The 17,921-nt window shown below is 35.4% G+C and overlaps 1 long non-coding RNA gene across 2 annotated transcripts; it reads left to right on the top strand.

Moving 5' to 3' along the window:
• The first annotated feature begins 212 nt into the window (after nucleotides 1–212).
• LOC118641367 lies at nucleotides 213–15,716 on the top strand. Of its 2 annotated transcripts, none has more exons than XR_004961593.1 (3): nucleotides 213–273; nucleotides 11,028–11,129; nucleotides 15,668–15,716. It is a non-coding gene; the product is annotated as an uncharacterized LOC118641367 (long non-coding RNA). The 2 variants fall into 2 exon arrangements; XR_004961592.1 differs by lacking the exon at nucleotides 213–273 and adding an exon at nucleotides 8,307–8,353.
• Nucleotides 15,717–17,921: the final 2,205 nt, after the last annotated feature.

Genomic DNA, 17,921 nt, shown 5'->3' with positions numbered 1-17,921 from the left:
AAAATCATCTAAAAGAGAAACAGTGGCATTGAAGATGATCAAACTTGAATGAGTAGATCATACTGTTTCATCAGACTAGAAATCCAAAGATGGTAACTTTAATGTGTATTAAAGATTGCAAGTTAGTTGTATGTAACTCAGTAAATATTTCACATGTCTTAGGGACTTTGCTCATACTGTTCTTTTCATCTTGATATATCCTTTTATTTCATAGGTTGGGAAAACTGGATAGACACATGAAAAGAATTGTCAAACTCCTAGTAGAAAACATAGGTGAGAAACTTCTTGACATTAATCTGGGCAACAGTTCTTTGGATGTGACACCAAAAGCTAGGCAAAAAAATAAAAATAAAAATAAAAATAGACAAGTGAGAGTGCATCACATTAGAGAGCTTTTTCAAAGCAAAGGAAACAGTCTATCAAGTGGGAAGGCAGCCTACTGAATACGAGAAAATATTTGCAAACCAGCTATGTGATAAAAGGGTTAATCTCCAAAATATATAAGGAACTCCTACATCTCAATAGCAAAAGCCAAACAACCCTATTAAAAAATAAACACTGAAATAAACATTTTTCCAAAGAAGACATACAAATGGCCAACAAGTATGTGAAAAGGTATTCCACGTCACAAACCACGAGGGAAATGCAAAACCCCAGTGATATCATCACCTGACACCTTTAAGAAAAGCTATTATCAAAAACACAGAAGGTAAATATTTGTGAGGATGTGAAGTAAAGGGAACCCTTGCATACTTTTGATAGAAATGTAAATTGGTATATCCATTATGGAAAATGGCATGGAGGTTCTTCAAAATGATACAAAGAAAACTGCCTTGTGATCCAGCAATCCCCCTTCTGGGTTTTTATCAAAAGGAAATGAAATCAGTATCTTGGAGATACTGCCGCATTATTTATAATAGCCAAGTGTCTGGCAATGGATGAATGGCTATAGAAAGCATACTTTTATATACAGACAAAATGAGATATAATTCAGCCTTAAGAAAAAGAAATCTTGCCATTTGCAACCAAATGGATGAACCTGAACGACATTTTACTTAATAAAATAAGCCAGACATGGCCTCATGTATATGCAGGGTGTGATCAAAGTAGGTACATGGTTTGTACAGAAAATACAATAATTAATAAACAATATAAGATATGAATGTCATGAAACAATGTATAAGAATTGAAATCTATATAAAGCTCCAAGATGTTAACAGATGTTTAGGCTGTTCAGTTAAAATGGTATCCATTAAGAGAAGAAAGAAGGACAGATTGGAAATAATGAGTTTCATAGCTATGCACTATTAATTCTGAATAATGAGTTTCATTTTATACGTTTTCTCACTTGCTCAGAAGAAATAAATTAAACAATTGGAGATAATCTAATATGTGTAATTATACATCATTTATTATTCAATGAAAAATAATAATAGATTAAACATCTAAATGAGAGTGATCTATAATGTATCTGTCACACATGAAAAACTGTGTACATAAATCAATACTTTATAGTCATAGATTAATGAGCTCAAGTCATCTGGCAGTAACATTTCCATTTGTAAGTTATCAAAGTTGAGGATAAGCGCTCAGACTCAAGGCATAAAAGAAATCTGAGACAATAATAAATCAAACTGAAACACATTCTGTCAATTTTATCTTGAATTAATTTGGAAACATCACATGCCAAACCACAGATCCTTAGAAACCTGATGACTATGAGGACTCTTGGATCGAATGGAGGGATAACAGCTCCAGCAGGTCCTGATCAGCAGGGGTTCACAGGGCACGCAGTAGGTTGAGTTTATGGAACAGCTTATCCAAAAGTCCTGTTCTTGGAGAGAGGTCCAGCACTGTCAGCCACGGAGAACCTTTTAGCGGCACCTTCTATATGCAGGAGGGAAGAAGTTACAACGAGGCTCAGAAAAAGTCCTACTGATGTAAACAAAATTAGGTGGTAAACAGTTTTATAGCAGTCAATTGGAAAATTGAGCAAACATGAGCGATCACCCTCATGTCTCAGTGGTGAGGGGCCACCAGGAATGATATGAAGGAATGTTCCAGGAGAACGCACCCAGGACATGAGACGAGTGTGTGTCATGACAGAGTACGTATGCACAAACCTCCTCGTAACATGTAATTAAAAGATGTATAGCCTCACCCTGGCTGGTTTGGCTCAGCGGTTAGAGCATTGGCCTGCAGTCTACAGAGACCTGGGTTTGGTTCCTGCTAAGGGCACATACCTTGTTTGCAGTTTGTCCCCAGCCCTGGTTGGGTTGTGCGGGTGGCAGCCATTTGATGTGTCCCTTTCATGTTGATGTTTCTCTCTCTCTAAAAAAAAAAAAAAAAGTATAGCCTCCATCAATACTGAAACTATATATAAAACTACAAAGTATAAGGTGTTGCCCTGGCCGGTTTGGCTCAGTGGTTAGAGCGTCGGCCTGCGGTCCAGAGAGACCCGGGTTTGGTTCCCGCTAAGGGCGCGTACCTCGGTTGCAGTTTGTCCCTGGCCCTGGTTGGTCATGTGGGTGGCAGACACTCGATATGTCCCTTTCACATCGATGTTTCTCTCTCTCCCTCCCACTCTATCTGAATAAAAAATGTAAAAATGTCCTTGGGTGAGGATAAAAAAAAAAGTATAAGGTGTTGAATGATTAATTTTCAAACTCATAAAAAAAATAAGGCAAAGACATTGTATTAAGTGGACATTACTACATGCGGAGGAAAAACAAAATATACAAAACATTCCTGTTTTCTTAAAGTACTTGATACAGGGAATATACAACTGTATTAAATAATTTAAAATATATATTTCTAAAGCGGTAGTTTAAAATTAGGGGCACCAAGCTATGAAAGAAGGGGAATGAGCAACGAGAACTGTTTTTTTGTTTTGTTTTTCAGTGAAAAGTTTCATTAGGAGGTACTCCTAATGCTATGTTTTGTACAATGTTTAGAAATTGTGTTAAAAGATGATTAAATGCTTTTCAGAGAAGTGAAGGGATAGAACAACCCCCTTCAGCAGAGGTAAGGAATACGGCAAGCTGGCAAACACTGAGGTGGGACCCAGTGGAAAGCTCAAAGCCAGACATAGGTACAGGGCTTCACGTTTAAAGTAACTGAAGCAGGTTAATTTATTGAGAAAACAGTGTACGTTGCTTCATCCTATATTTATTTATTTTTCTGCTTATAATTCCTTGATTCAAAAATATTTTTCAGTGGCAGAGAGTGGTAACTTCTTAATCACTGTCTATTCCTGTGTTTTGTCAAAATTTAGACTCATTCTAAAGGATACATAATGTTCTAGAGCAAGGAGAGGAGGCATGATCTGATAGACAGCCAGAAAGGAAAGGGAATTTTTCTGCAAGCAGATTAGTCTACATGCCCAACAAGCACAGGGTGAGCACCCCAAGGCACTCTCCAGAGAATCAAACATTTCTCAGAAAAAAAAATCTATCTACGTATATTTTTCATAAAACAATTACAAGATTCTAAAATTTGACAGAGGAGTCATCAAATTTTAAAAATAGATTAAATTCAGTGATAATATATTATTAGAATTAATGAGGATGACTGCACATTAAAATCCATAATCATGTGGGATTTACTCTAGGAATAAAAGAAAAGCCAGTATTAGGGTATCTATTGGTAAAATTTACTATTAATTAATTCATCAGTCATTTACTGAGCACCTATTGTGTGCAAACCCTAATTTCAGGTGCTGGGCAAACAAAGTCTTTGCCGTCATGGGACTGATAATTGAATAAAAAGTCAGACGTGAGAATTAGTTCGAACAGAATAACATAAGGAAAACAGATGTGAATGGGAAATGATGGCAGTGTCTAGGGATGGCTTCTCTGAAAAAGCAGAAGCCATGTGGAAAAATGGAGATATGGGCAAGAACATCAAAAAATATCTGGGAAATATTATTTAGCAGAGGGAATGAAAGCCCCCACCCAAACTAGGTATCTTTCAGAAATATATAAACAAAGATAAAATGAATCCTCAGTCAAAAATAAAATCAAAATTGAGAATGAGAGTGCAAGCACCAAAGGAATCAACAAATCATTGTTGTGTCCCCCCCACCCCCCCCCAAAAAAAACAGGATATGCCAGATACTGGGACAAACAAAGCAAGAGAGGTCCTGCTCTCCCCACCCTTGCAGTGCAGAGAGCTAATGAGACAACGCAAAATATAGAGCCCAGAGGAGGGTAACACAAATCACCTGGGAGGTCAAGGAAGGATTTATGGATGAGCTGACATCTATATTGGCTATAACTGATTGCTAGAGATTAGGAAAACAAAGAGGAAGGGCATGCTCTGAAGAGTTCCTAGAGAATGAATAGCAGTTGTGAAGGAAAAGAGGAAAATAAAAGTACAAGTGAATTTTGGGTAAGGAATTCAGTCTACTTCAAATGCTGAACGTAGGGTTACAGAGAGAGCCCTAGAGAGATCGGCAGAGATAATAAAAAGACTTCTAAAACCTCATCTCAAGGTCAATGAGCAGTGAGTGGAGGGGACGATATAACCAGGTTTTCGTGTTAAGTAGTTGCCTCTTGCTGCAGTATGCAGACTGCCTTGGCATACAAGATTAGGAGCAAAGAGTTTTATGGGTCGGCTATAATGTGAGAGAAAAAAATGGGAATTGGTTACACTAGAGGTTTAGGGCTGGAGAAGAATAGAAATATTCAGAAGGTATTTTAAAAATGGAATATAAATGGCTCAGCAACTGAGATAATGTGAAGAGAGAAGAAGGAATTAAGAATGATTCCTGCTCTCTGGCTTGGGAGACAGTGAATCGCAGTATAAATCCCTGTGAATGGAAAAAAAGCTGGCTTATGTCAAGAGGATAAATTCAGCAAATGATATGACTTTGGGGTGACTGAGACATTAAAATAGAAATATCAAAAGGTACTTGGATGTAAGTAGAACGATCTACATCTCTGTCTACCCCAAATAGCCCTGGTTGGTTCTTGCTGCTTGGAAGTGGGGCACTCTCATTCTCTCTCCAGGGTCACCCTACAGGTGATGAATTAAATAATCAAAGAAACTGAAGCTACAGAAATCTACCTGTAGTGCAGATATAGATTTTGCAGTTAAACATACATAGATGCTAGAGCTCTGTGCATGGCTGAGATTAACCATTACTAACAGGGAGAAGAAGATGAAATAGAAAAAGACGTTTGAAGGACACCATTTTGAGGACAGGCAAGAATTCTTGTAAGAGACTCAGTGTTACTGTGGGGTAGGAAAAAAACAACAGCAGCAAAAGCTTATCTCAGGGCATTCAAGCTGTGAACTTTTAAAGAAAATATTAAATTCTACAAGCTAAATACCACCACAATGATATTCCATTGTTTGAAAATACCACTGATTATTTATCAAGCCCACTGTTGACAGTTTTTTGGGTTGCATTGAGAGTGTCACTGCTGAAAAGAATACTATAAATTTCCTTGCACAAGTCTCTGGGGCTCAGGTGCAAGAGTTTCTGCAGGGTGCATTCCAAGGAGAGGAGCTGTTGGGTATTGAGATATGGAAATTTTTAACTACATTAATGTGTGAATGTTTTCCAAAAGGATTTCACAGAATTATGTTCATACAGCAGCCTCAGAAAACCCTTTCACTTTGTTATCCTCACAAACACATGGCTCCGTCAGTTCTACACAAATAAAAAACATTGCCAATCTGCTGGGCATGTAATGGCATCTCATTTGATTTTATTGTCCATTTCCCTAGTTACTAATGAAATTGAATATCTTTTTATGTGTTCCTTTAACATTTGGTGATGCTCTGTTCAAAACTGTCTGATTACTGTTTTTTTATTCTCTTGGGATATTTATTTAACCTGAATACAATAATTTCACTCCCGATATGTGTATCTTTTTATTTTCTTTATTGTGTCCTTTGATGAACATAATATATTTTTAAGATACCACAAAATGCATAGCACTTTATTAACATTGCTTTTTATTGGGATACAATTTATAAAAAATGAAATGTAAGAACTAATGTGCACAGTAGCATGAGTTTTAATGATTATTTACAAGCATGTAATCCACAGCACTGTTATAAAATATATTCCTCCAGAAAGTTCTCTCATGCCTTTCTTTTTCCAGGTCTTAATTGTTTTTTTTTTTTTTTAAAATGGATCTTATGATTAGCAATTTTTCAGGTTAATGCAATTCAATGTATTCATTACTATTTCACTATTAGTGCTTTCTGCACCCTGTCTAAGGAATCTTTGCCTACCTTCAGGTTTTTTTTTTTTTTTTCACTTATGATCTATCTCAAATTAATTCTTGTGAATGAATGGAGTAGGAGTTGAAGTCCATGAATTCCATATGGACATACAATTGTTTCAACACCATCTGTTGAAAACACTTTCTTTTCCCCATTGCATTTCTTTGGTGTCTTTTTTGTTGAAAGTAAATTTTCCATTTACGTTTGGGTCCATTTTTAAAAATGTATTTTTTTATGTTTTGGCACTAGCACACTTTAATAGAAACATGTAATAAGTCTTTAAAGTCAGCTTTATGAGTCTTTCCAAAGATTTTGGGGGGCTTTTCTAGGGGCTGTTCTATTTTCTGTGATTGACCAATTCTTCAAACTATAGATCGATGTGGATAAAATTGACATCTTAAAACTTTAATGTGTACTTAAAAATATATTTTAAAATTACTATTTCTTTCCTCTTCCAACCATAAAAGAAATTATAAAAAACTTTGTTAATCCTTTCTATTCTTATTTGTTAATTTTTTCCATCATTTTAGTCTCATTTTTTAATCAACTGAATTAGACATTTTTAGTCAACATTTATTTAGACTTACTTATACATTTAACAGGTCTTTCCGTCTTTATTTTGCTGTATATCAGATTAGACTCTGAAGTGTTACATTTAAGTCTTTAACCCATTTTGAGATGAGTTTTGTCCAAATGACTTTGTGTCAGATACCAGACAAACCGAAAAACAAAGTGATAACTTTACAGTATAAAAGCAATTGACAATTTTTTATACTGTAAAGCTATCATTTTGTTTTTAGGTTTGTCTGGTATCTGACACAAAGTCATTTGGACAACAGTCTTATACCAAAAATATCAAATGGAGAAGTAAAGACTATCTCAGACATGATCACAACAACTAAGAGAATTCATGGCAACTTGACTTAAATTTCAAAACTAAAAGGAAGTCATTTACTGTAGTTGGAAAGAATATAATACCAGATAGAAGCTTAGATCTGAAAAAAAAAAGGAAAAACACTGGAAATGGAATACATGTAGATAAAATTATATTCATTTTTTTCCTTTTAAAGTAGTTTTTAAGAAAACTAGCTGAAGACTAGGGTAAAAGAAGTATCAAGGGAAATTAGAAAATATACTCAGGGAAGCAAAAATGAAAATTTACATATCAAAGTTTGTGGAATGCAGTTAAAAACATGTTTAGAAAAGGAAATTTACAGCACTAAGTTTCTGTATTAGAAAAGTCCCAAACCAATGACTGTAGGCACTCCCTTAAGAAACCAGAAAAAGAACACATATAACCTAATCAAAAAAGAATACACAGGGACAAACCATTAGACTAGAAAAGAAAGTAAGAAAAACAACAAAAATGTATATAGAATGTCAACACAACAAAAACTGGTTCTCTGACCAATAACAGAAATGAGAGAAACCACATCACTATAGATATTTCAGATATCACAGGATTATTAAGAAATACTACAGAGGACTTTGTAACTATATATTTGATAATTACATAAAATTCAATTTCTTTCTTTTTTTAATCTTCCCCCGAGGATATGTTTATTGATTTGAGGAGGAGAGGAAGGGAGAGAAACATTGATTGGTTGCCTCCCATATACGCCCCAACCCAGGATGGAACCCGCAACCTACTGGGGTACAGGAGGATGCTCCAACCAAATACCACCGGGCCAGGGCTGAAATTCAATTCTTGAAACATGCAAGAAGAAACAGTTATATAATATAGAAATATCTGATATTCTTTTTTTTTTTCTTTTTTTTTTTTTATCCTCACCCGAGGACATTTTTTCCATTTTTTGCACAGATAGAGTAGGAGGGAGAGAGAGGAAGAGAGAGAGAGAGGGAAACATCGATGTGAAAGGGACACATCGAGTGGCTGCCACCCGCACGACCAACCAGGGCCGGGGACAAACTGCAACCGAGGTACATGCCCTTAGTGGGAACCGAACCCGGGTCTCTCCGGACCGCAGGCGGATGCTCTAACCGCTGAGCCAAACCGGCCAGGGCTCTGATATTCTTATATGTACTAAACAATTTGAATTTGTAGGTATAAACTTTCAAGAAAGAAAACCCCAAGAGGTACAGATTATTTTTACAGGTAAAAGATAAAGGATTTCAAAACTTAGTTCATGAAACAAAGTCCCAACTCTCCTGGTTGACTCTTTATAAAAACATTTTGCTGTCATATAAATAGAGGATATATCATATTCTCTATTATGTAGTTTTGAATGAATCTCTGGCTACAATTCAGTTTGCAGTTTACTTCCCAGTAGTTGTTATACAAAAGATAAGTGTAAAATAATTGACTACTTTCTTTCTGAAATAACAATGATGAAAATAAATTGTGAGAAATATTAGAAAGAAAGATTGTCTGCTTGTGTATCATCAGAACAAGGGAAGTGCTTGTAAACACATGTTAAATGAATATTGTCACTGTAATTCATTTTGAAATTTATAATAAAATCCTTGCTTTGAAAAAAAGAGACATCCAGGTTTAGACAAATGTGTAAAATGAGTATACTTTCAATAGCAAAGACAGATCAAGAACCTCTAAACAAACACAAAAGCACAATAAAATGCAGAATTGGTATTTTAATGTTTGTAGAATAAATGGAGCTAAAGTTTAAGATTTCTCTGTTTCCCCCTTCTTTTTTCTCTTATCTCAACAACTTAACATATGAATGGGGATTGGTGTCTCATCATAGAAAATTCAATTTCAATCCAAGAAATAGCATAATTAAATCTCTAAATACTAATGTTGGTTATTATGGAATCAAATTATAGGGTTGGTTATCTATCATAAAGGAATCTTTTATCAAAGAAGAATATTATATATAACTCTAATGGCATTTTCTTTGTAAATAAATACCGTTGTTGTCATTGAAACAGTGATATTTATAAGTTAAAACTGTTTACTAAAACTCTACTTTTTATATTGAATATGTTTAAATGATTTTTTTTCTAAAATACTTAAATTCTGATAAAGCAAATGCATAGAAAATATGCTATGTGTTCCTTTTCTCAACCTCAAGAAGAAATTTTTACATCAAGAAAAAATTGTTAGAGTTCTGTTCATATTACAATAAAATTAAAATCATCAAAATAATGCACACATAAAAGCCATAAAATTTAAAATAGTACAGAAGTAATGTCTGCCTAACTTTTCTTTTTTTAAAAAAATCACAGGAATCATTTTGAGCTCAAAATAAAGGCAATTTCTCAGAGAAATTGTTTTTCTTGTGATAGGAACATTTAACATGAGATCTTCCCTCTTAAATGTTTAGAGCACAATCCAGTGTTGTTAACTATAGGCATCATATTGTACAACAGTTATCTAGAACTTCCTCATCTTTCACAACTGAAACCTGATACCCCCTGAACTCTGTCCTTGTCCTTCCCCCTTCCCTAGCCTCTGGCAACCAGCATTCTCCTCCCTGCTTCTGTGAGTTTGAATGTGTTAGATACCTCATATAAATGAGAGTATGCAGTATCTGGCCTTCTGTGACTAAAGTGAATTAAAGTACTATGACACTATTCACTTAACATTGTTTACTTAAGAGCACTTCCTGTTACTGCTAATCATTTCACTTATCCACCTTCTCTATATTCTTTCTCTCATTTTTTGCCTTCTTTCTGATTATTCAAATATTTTTTCACTTGCACACGTTGTCCCTGTAGACTTCTTAGCTCATTCATCTAGTGCTTACCCTAAAGATTACAATTGTATCCATAGGTTGTATCCATGTTTTCCTGGGTGACCCTTCCTTGGCTGCTCTTTTTTCTAATTAAAAAACTGTCTACGACTCTTCTGTTTGTCCATGTCTCAGTCAGTTTTCTCTTGGTTCTTTGCCTCTCTGATATTTGCCTCTGGACCTCTTCATCACTTGCTTTTGTGTCTCAGAGATTTCAGCTACTTGGCTCCTAGACCGGGATGTTTCAGCTCAGAAACAGTTTCGGCTCTAGGGAAATATCTACCCGGAACATTGTACTCACTTCCGTACTTTGATTCTCTCTTTGATCACGGCTCCCTCACGTTTTCAATGCTACGGTACTTCTCCACTTTTGGGTCATAGTTATTAAGCATTTCACAGATTTTCCAGTTATGCATTTTATGAGGCTTTCTCTGATGCAGACTATTCCTACACAGTTGGAAGTAGAAGTCATTCCTTCTTTCGTATATTTATTTATTCACCACTTATGTGTTCAACTCTTACTATGTATCTATTCAGTATGTATTTATTGAGCACATGATAAATGCCTAGTGCTTTTCAAAGTAGTAGTTATGCCATACTAAAATAAAGGATGATTCTATTCTTATAAAATGTATATTCTGTATATAGAGGCATGAACCAAAAGCCCTAAATATACAGACATATATTATTTGTTATAGGCACATAAACATTCTGTAATAAAAATAAAGAGAATAGAGTTATAAGTGCACCTTTAAGATAGGGTATTTCTCTTTGTGGAGATGATAGGAGCACCATGTGAAACACGAACCTTGTTGGGGAAAAATAATATTATACAGAAGAGAAGAGAAAGTACAGAAAAAAACCCACCAAAACTGCAAAAAAATCCAGTGTGATGAAGCAAAATAATTAAGGGTCACAAAAGGTTGTGCGCTCAGATAGATCTAGGAGACAGCATGTGGGGACTTTCAGATAATAGCAATGACATGGGATTTTATTAAAAATGTGAGAAGTTATTAGAGGGTAATTATGATATGGGTTAATGTTTCAAAAATATTTCTTTGGCTGCTTTATTGTTAACAGACTGAAAGAGACAACAGAAGAAACAAAGAAACTTTTCAGGATACTATGCCAATATACCAAGCAAGAGTTCATGATGCTCAGAGGAGGCTGGGACGCACAGAGGTTGGTCAGGTGGCTATAGTCAGTACATCCTTTCAAGTTAATGCTTCTAGTTGAGTTTATGGAAAATGGAAAGTGGGCTTGTAAGAAAGAGAAAAGTCAAAGATAATCTCCAAGTGTTTATTTGAAAAACTATAAGAATGGAATTGAGGGAAACTGGGAATAGATTAGATTTTTGGAAGATTATGGACTCAGTTTTGGTTTTTGAAGTTTGAAATGTTTATGAGGTGTTCAAAGGAGATGTTGCACAGACAGTGTGAGATTCTCAAACACAGCATTAAGCTAGAACTGGGGAAATAGATTGAAGTGTTACTACTGAATACAGTGGTGGCCAAAGGTAGGTCTACAGTTGTTCATATGGAAACTAATAGTTAATAAATCATAATACAAAAATAAACTGTTGCATGTGCTCACAACTGTAAACCTACTTTTGCCCCACCCTGTATATTCTTTTAAAGTCTTGAGAAACAATAAAATCCTTAGGCAGTGAATGCACAGAGAGAAAAAATACAGATTAATACTGAATTTTAATTTCTAGAGATTTTCCCTGGCCGGTTTGGCTCAGAAGTTAGAGCATCCACCTGTGGTCCCGAGAGACCCGAGTTCGGTTCCCGCTAAGGGCATGTACCTCGGTTGCAGTTTGTCCCCAGCCCTGGTTGGTCATGCGGGTGGCAGCCACTAGATGTGTCCCTTTCACGTCAATGTTTCCCTCTCTCTCTCTCTCTGTTCCTCTCTCTCCCTCCCACTCTACCTGAACAAAAAATGAAAAAATGTCCTCGGGTGAGGATAACAAAAAACAAACAAAACAAAATAAATTCTAGAGATTTGAAAAGGAGAATATGTCACATGAGTCTGAGAAGGAACTCTCAAAAAGGTAGAAAAAAATCCAGGAAAATGTAATATCTTGGATTACAAGGTTATTATTTCAAGATGATGGTATAAAATACCACTAAGACATTGAATAAGGTGAAGACTAGTGATTGACCATTGGCCATGGTCAGCCTCTTTGCCAGGTGCATGATTTAAAATGGGAGTCATAAAGATACATAGGTTTTGCCTTTAACAGATTCATAATCCAGTGGGAGTAGAAAGACATTCATCAAATGATCACACACACACACACACACACAAATGCGTTTGTGTCAAGTTTTCCAAAATAAAGGGTCTATAGTGCTAAGAAAAGGAAATATGTTGCAATATAAACCAGGTGTGCAGGTCAGCTGGTAACTCCTTTCTGAAAATATATTTAGGCTAATAGCTGGAGGATGAATAGGAGTTAAATAGGTAAAGAGGGGAGAACAAAAACAAAAACAAGAACAGTTATAGTAACATGTGTGCATCAGGAAAGGATACTGAAATATGGAGGGGCTGACAGACCCAAGTATGGCTGCAGAAAGATTGTGTACAGATGTGAAGCTAAGGGATGAGAGAGAGAGAGAGAGAGAGAGAGAGACCAAACCAAGGAGGAAATAATCAGTTGCATTAAGAGGTTTGTTTTCATTCAAGGTAATAAGAAGCACTATCAGGGTATAAAGCAGAGAATAAACAAGACTAAGTTTGCTGTTTTAAATAAGTCCCTGGACTAAAATATGTAGGGCAATTTAGAAGAGAGGCTAGAATAGACAAAGGTATATGCAATTTAGAAAACGATAGTGTGTTACCAGCAAGAGAGGCTGGCGCAGGACCAGGATGGTGGTTGTGGTGAGGAAGAGCCACAAACGACTTGAAACTTCAAAACAAAGGATTCAAGTCTATGTCTTAGTACTATGGGACTGCATAACATCATTTTAATGCCTGTAACCACATTTATTATTATGGAGTATTATTAAATGCTAAATACTATGCTAAGAAATTATTTTTTCTTTATTCTAAATTCCTCTATGAAGTATGCATTGTTATGATGCCCTGTTTGACAAAGAAACTGAGATTAGAGAGATTAAGTAACATGCTCAAGATTGCACAGCAACTAAATGAAAGAGGCAAAATTTGAATTCAGGAAGAGACACTCTTCTAAACCATTACTTTCTAGTGCTTCCCAATGCAGGAAAAAATATAGGTAATCCTAATTTTCTTAAGAAGCCTGAATTTTTTCAATGAGTCTTTAACCTTCATTGTCCAAACTATGTCATTTTATTGCTTCCCAATTCACTTGACCTTTGTAGCTACGCTTAATTATAAAACTTAAAACCTTAGTTATCCTAAATAACTGCTTTTCAGGAACATTCAGACATCTTAAGGTCACTGAAATATAGGGGTGTGTTTTTTCATTAAATACGTATTGATTTTTTTAAATCGCACACACATTTGAAAAAAATTATTAGGGTTAAGTACTGCCCTGTTTCATAGTTTTCTTCTGGGAAAAAATTAGCCCCGAACTCCCAACACTCCTAGTATTGCCTGTCCTGAGCTGCCCTTCAAGATCCCACTTGCCCCTGAGATGTCAGGCTAGCGTGCTTGCCTGCTGACGATAAAGTGGCTGAGATGGGGCCACGTCAGCAGAGGAGAGGATAGTGCCTTAACTAAAAGGAGAAAAAGAAAGTTTCTTTCCATCTCAAGTTTCCCACCCTTTGTCCAGGGGTGGTACCAGTTCTAGCTCAGCAGTCGTATGTCCAATCCGCAGGTCAGGTTTGTGCTCCACTCCAGAATTGAGCAAATGACCAGGTGAATGTGAGAACCCATCACCTCTCCACTGGTGAGACATCTCACTATTGACACCCAGAAGAGTGAAGACGGGGAGAGCAGAAAACTGTGACAGGACTTAGGTGGGGCATGCAAGTAGAACCTAAGTTATCTAAAGAAACAAACTTAATTACCAGACTAGACTAAAATATAATGTCACTTCCTCACGTGTGTGTTTTCTACACATTAAAAAGTCTAGGCTAATTACAGAGAAACCAAATAAGTAAATCTTCCTTTTAAAAACAGTTAGGATTGAGAGCTGAATATTATTATGCTATGCAAAGTAAGCCAGACGGAGAAGGGCAAATGCCATGTGATCTCACTTATATGTGGAATCTAATGAACAAAATAAACTGATGAACTCACTAGACCTAGAGGCATGAATACATGGAACAGACTGATAGGTCAGAGGGGAAGGAGTACTAGGGGGACTGGATAAAGAAGGTGAAGGGATTAGCCAAAGAACATATATGTATAGCCCATGGACACAGACAACAGTGTGATGATGGCCAGAGGGGGTGGGTGCTGGGTGCTGGGTGGATGTGGGTAAAGGGGGAAAATGGGGACATCTGCAGTAGTGTCAACAATATACAAAGAAGAAAGACCATATTTTTTAGGGCTGAAGAGTAAAATGCTTTGACTATGAATGTGCCAGAACTCCAGAAAGAATGTAGTTCATGTACCACTGGGTACAGAGAAATAAATAAATAAACTTCTCCAATGGAGTTCAGGATGCCAGCTCAAACTCATGTGGTCCAGGGTTACCCAGCAGCAAAATCTGAGAAACAATGTAGCTAACTCCCACTTCAAGAACTCTTTTCTAAAAGTAAAAAATAAACAGAGTATATTTATGAGAACATCAAAGAGAAAAGAGGGGTAAATAAGAAAGAGGATTTTCCATAGAAAATATAAAACCTAAAGAGTCTCAACAATCAAGGAAGGAAAAAGGAAGCCAAGCCACACATACTTTAGAAAAATAAAACTCCATTTGATTGTTTTTAGTATTTTTTTTTTTTAATAAAAATTTGCTTTCTTTGGCTAAGGAACAAAATAATAAATAACACCTGTCCTACTCCCAAGATGAGATCTTCTATTCTGTACATAAAGAACTTGAGATTACCACAATAATTTGAAAGTGTCACCTTTAAATTGTACTGTAATGACCAGTTTTTGTAAGAGCTCCATGTTTCATTTTAATGATCTGACAGGAGCTTCTGAAGAAGTTTCATGATAAAAGGACCAAGCAGTAGCTTATTGTGCTAAATAAGTGTGTCTCCTAAAGATGTGGGAAACAGATTTCCATAAAAACATATGCAACAGAGCATCAAAGAAATAATGCAGACAAGCTGAAAGGCACTTGAGTCAATGGCGAGAAAGTAGAGGTGCTTATTTCAACATGAAGGAGTGTTGTACAGTCTCAAGAACATAGGCTCTGGCGTCAGACTGAAAGCCAGAGGGCTCTGCTGTTTACATGATGTAGAAAACAAGGCACTCGGTTATCTTTGTGTTCATTTCTTCACTGATAAAATAAAGACCATTATACGATATACCTCATGGAGTTGTCATGAACATTAAATAAAGATGTGCCTGTTAATCGTTTAATTCTATTCCTGGTAAGTAGTAAGCAATAAAAATGCAAATGTGATGGTGCTATGGTATTTTAGTTGAAGATAAGGTTTCTAGAATTTCTACTTGGATTATTTTTTAGACTATAAGTATTAAGTTAGGAAACCCAAAAAAATATTTTATTTTTGCCTCAAATTGTAAATGTTAATCAAATTACACATATATTGTAAGTAATTTGCATCTTAAATTTAGACGGAATTAATAACTAGACATTCTTGGTTTTTATTCTATGTTAGGTACTTCCAAATAAAAGGCACTTAATAAATATCTGTTGGATGACAGGAAAAAGGACAGAAGAATGGAGGAAATGAGAGAGGAAAAAAAACATATTTGAAACTAATCCAATGCATTTAATGTATGTTAAAAAAAAAACAAAAACATATAGATAAGATTTAATCCTAAAATTGTATATAAATTCGAAGCAGCCTGTGCTAGCTATTACCATAGATTAAGCCAGGTAGTTAGGTAAGACCTGTTATCTTTAATAACACTATACTGAAAAGCAATACACTAGAAAATGTCTTAACCACGTTTACTACAGCATGTCTCATGGCACCTGTCACATATTTGGTTCTCAGCTATTATTGGAATACATTTGGAATAACAGAATGTAAAACAATATCTTTACAACTATCCTAGAATTAAGTATATGGTGGTATTCACTGCATTAATACAAATTTATTTTTAAAAATCAACTCTAACTATTGTAGAATCTCGATAAATTTTCATTACATAACAATGTCAATAACAATTCTTGCCACTTGAGTCCTAAAAGGTAGGTGATTCAAATGACAATATTCATCCTTTGTGATGGTTTTCAAATATTTATGTATGAATGTTATTTGGAAGCCTAGCATGTCAAGCGGTTAGAAGTTGAGCAGCCAAAGTTAAAGTGATATGCAGAACCAACACCTCAGTTAGGAAAGGGAAATCGAGCGGGGGGAGGGGGGTTGACACTTATTGTTCTATACAAGTTCTCTCTTGATTCTCGGAAGAGAATTCAGCACACAGCTGAAGAAAATGGCCAGGTGGGACCATTAGCAGTTATTCTCATAAGTAACCACTCCAATTCAGTGTGAAGCATCTTTGGGATTCTTTTCCTGATGCCATATTCTTATTTTGGAAATTAGTTTGTCTGTATTATAGATTTAAAGATGCTCAAGTATAACCAAGTGAATTTTTTTTAAAAATGGAATATATTTTGTAATTCAAATGGAAAAGACTGGAGAAAACAAAACAAAAAGATGGTGTGAAATTTTCCACTTTATTTCCCATTGAGATCAGGCGGGTTTTTTTTTTGTTGTTGTTGTTGTTGTTTTTAAAGAAGACAATAGAGAGGGATACTTGTAATTCATTTAACTGTGGAACTGTCCTGATGAAAAACTTTAAAAAGGTTGAGGATTAATTTCAATAGTGAAAAATATGTGTGGGTTTAAAGCATTCTCCAAAGAGAGGTATATCTTAGAATTAATAAAATGACTTTTTTTTGTCTTAGATATACCTAATTCTAAAGCACAGTGCATTATAATGAGTACCCAAATAAACAGTTCAACTTACCTAGTTTTAATATGTACTTTCTAGTACAAAGAAATGGGACTTGCTTATTTTGTACATAAGAGAATAAACACATTATATAAAGAACCAATCATCTAACTTGTTATTATCCCCTTTAGTTCAATTAAAAATAACTTACTGAGGACTCTCATTTTGGTGTCTGGTTTAGAACAATAATCTAAAACAGTAGACCATACCCAAGAACTACCTCAGTAAGTTACCCCCCATCCACATTTCTATGTACTATATTCCATTATTTTGTGGTCTTTTCAAAACTACAGTTACTCAATGCATTGCACTAATTATTTTAACAGCCTAACATTAACATTGTTTAATATTTTAAGAGGTATCTTGAACTTCATAATGCTATTAGTGACAGGAATTTCAAGCACTGTGGCCAAAACCTGGCTATGGAAGCTGGAGGAACTGTTACCTTAGGATAGCTTTAAAGCACAATTCGCGGGTGACCAGGACATTTGTAATAGCATATTAACCCTGGGTATCTATAAGAAACATTGAGAACAAATCAAGAGCATCTAAAACAAGAGTGACTAAGGCACATTGCAATGTTATTGAAAAAATTTGTGATAGTAAGCCACAATATGCAATTAAAATAACATCATTTCCACAGAGGTCAAAGGCATTGAGAATTTGAGGAATGGGATTCAGAGCTGTGTACATTAAATCAGAGAGGATTTATGTTGTTTACATTGTGAAAGATTGTGCCATGTTGAATTAAATGCAAGCAAGCTTAAGATGGTAATGCTTAAATAACATTTTTCCCTTTTCTTTAAAAATACAGAAATCAACATTTTAATGACAATTCCTAGAAATTAGCACTATTTCATTGAAGGAAGAAGGCAGAACACTATTGTACTCAAGAGAAAATTCAGATTTTATTATCCCTGTGTTACCTCTCACTTGGCTTCCTCACTC

The sequence above is a fragment of the Molossus molossus genome, unplaced genomic scaffold (assembly GCF_014108415.1).
Source record: "Molossus molossus isolate mMolMol1 unplaced genomic scaffold, mMolMol1.p scaffold_m16_p_3, whole genome shotgun sequence".
NCBI lineage: Eukaryota > Metazoa > Chordata > Mammalia > Chiroptera > Molossidae > Molossus > Molossus molossus.
The sequence above is the reverse complement of the archived record's forward strand: the minus strand, read 5'-3'. Positions and strand labels throughout refer to the sequence as shown.